Source organism: Pistacia vera, unplaced genomic scaffold (assembly GCF_008641045.1).
Source record: "Pistacia vera cultivar Batoury unplaced genomic scaffold, PisVer_v2 Contig100, whole genome shotgun sequence".
In the NCBI taxonomy this organism is placed as follows: domain Eukaryota; kingdom Viridiplantae; phylum Streptophyta; class Magnoliopsida; order Sapindales; family Anacardiaceae; genus Pistacia; species Pistacia vera.
The window spans coordinates 2150692-2152907 of NW_022195028.1; positions in this window are offsets into that span (position 1 = coordinate 2150692).

A 2216-nucleotide genomic window follows, 5' to 3' on the forward strand; every position below is an offset into this window, starting at 1 on the left:
GGTGAAAACTTGGCTTGAATTCGTGAAAAGTACGCTGGGAACTGAAGAAAAATGTCTTTGGATATGCTTCAGTATTTCTTCCATAACTTGAGCTGAAGACCTTAGATTGTGCTGATTCATAAACTATTAGAAAAATAATTTAAAGTTCTACAATTCATATGTTTAACACTTTTCCAGATTCAGACTCTAGCATGCTCAAATTTGGCCCGAAAGTTACTCGCCGTGGCGAAACCTACATCAGATGTAAAAATAAAATGACGCTTTTTGGCTTGCTAGGGCTTCATCCTTAAGTGAGAGAGGTATAAATTAGAGTGAAAAGGAAGAGAAAAGGGTCTTGGTTCATCATTTGGAAGGCAGCTCTTAGAAGGAGAAGAGTATTGAAGATTTGGGCTTCAAATTAGAAAAGATTTCTCCATCTTTTGCTTGTTTTTCAATGATGAATCTTGATTCAGTTTGTTTTTGTTATTTTATTTCATTTTTTTAGTATGAACTGAGTTGTTTAGCTAGGGTTTGATGTAACCTTGATACAATGATTCAAATTTATATGAACTGATTTACTTTGAGTTTTAATTTCATGATTGAGTGTTTATCTCTTTGCTTAATGACTTTTGGATGCTTGATCACCATTCAAATGTGTGTTGTTCACAATGAGACTGAGAAGTGATTTGTGATTGTGCCTCTTGGGATAAATACCGTAGATTAAGCAAACGCTAGAGATAGGTTTAGCGATCTATGAAATCTAGATAGAATTCCATAAAGCTTAAAAGACTTTGAACTATTAATCTTCATTTTGTTGGGTGCGGAAGCTTGATAGGGATAAGTAGGGAAATGTAGCCTGAGAAGGTATGTTTTACAACTTAGGGAATTTGATTTTCAATCAAGGAATTAGAACTTGGGAAATAGATTCTATGATTTGGGTTAGCGTATCTAGGTGAAATCAACACCTTAGCATTTTTTAGCATTGTTTAATTAGTTAAGTTGTTGGGTTTTGCTTTAATTTCATTATCATTCATTTATATTTTGTTAATTTGTATTTAGTTTGTTAATTTTCCATCAATCCAATTTATTATTTCTTCAATTAGGACTTAAACTAGAGAAATCAGTACTTAGTAACACTACCCTCGTGGGAAAGATACTCTTCTTATCACTTTATTACTTTTTGCGACTAGTGCACTTGCTATATTACATGTTGTAGTTACAACACATCAACTTGCAACTGGTAATGTACACCCTGCTGGAATGCTAACTTGTCGCGGCCTTCGAGGAGTTCGTTGCTTCCTAACCTACCGACTTGGTGGCTACCGTGCTCCAATTGCATAGTCAGGTAAAACGGCCAACTCCCTTCGAGAACTTTCTTAGCTTTTCATGATTTTGAGAATAGGAAACTAACTTTTGTCTCTTTTTCCACGCAGTCCTTGGTCGCCCTGACTGTGGCCCAAGAGAAGATCGATATGGACTATGTTGGCAAACTCCACGAGCTAAAGGAGGAGAATGCCAAGCTGAAGCAGGACCTCGCGGCCATGTTTGTAAAGGCTAAAGTGGCTCGCATCCAGGCGGATCAGTACTTGGCAAAGAGAGATTCTGCACTTCGGGCTATAGACTTTCAGAAGGTCAAGCTTGAAAAGAGAGATTGGGACAACAAGGAGCTCTAACGGACGATGGCAAGACTCACCAAGGAGCTGAGTGAGAAAGAGAAAGAGCTAAAGGTGAGCACCGATCACGCAAAGGCGGTGGAGGAGAATTAGGCTCAACTGTGGGAGAATTCTGAGAAGCAGAAGAGGGCGATGGAAGTGGACCTCGAGCTGTCTCAAGGGCGAGTTGCTTTATTGACCGAGCAGATGAAGCAACAAAGCCTTGAGCTCGAGAGAAAGGCTTCTCATTGGGCAATACAAGCCATTTACAGCTTGCGACTGAGGAACCTGGAGATGGACATCTTCGACCTTCCGGACGAATACTAGTCCATCCTTGTTTCCATGCTTCAGGCTGAAGAGGCCGAGCAGATGGAGGAACATGAACCTCCCTCGGAAGATGATCAGCTAAAAATTCCTAAAGATAGGGCAAACAATCCAGAGGCTGACGATCGTCCAGAGGATCGGGAGGTCGCACTAAGGGGTCCTGGAAATGAAGACCAATGATCGCTCTCTTTTATGTTCTTATAGTTCTTACAACTTTTAACTTTTGTGACTCTTTGTCGCCTCTTGTACATATTTTCTCAA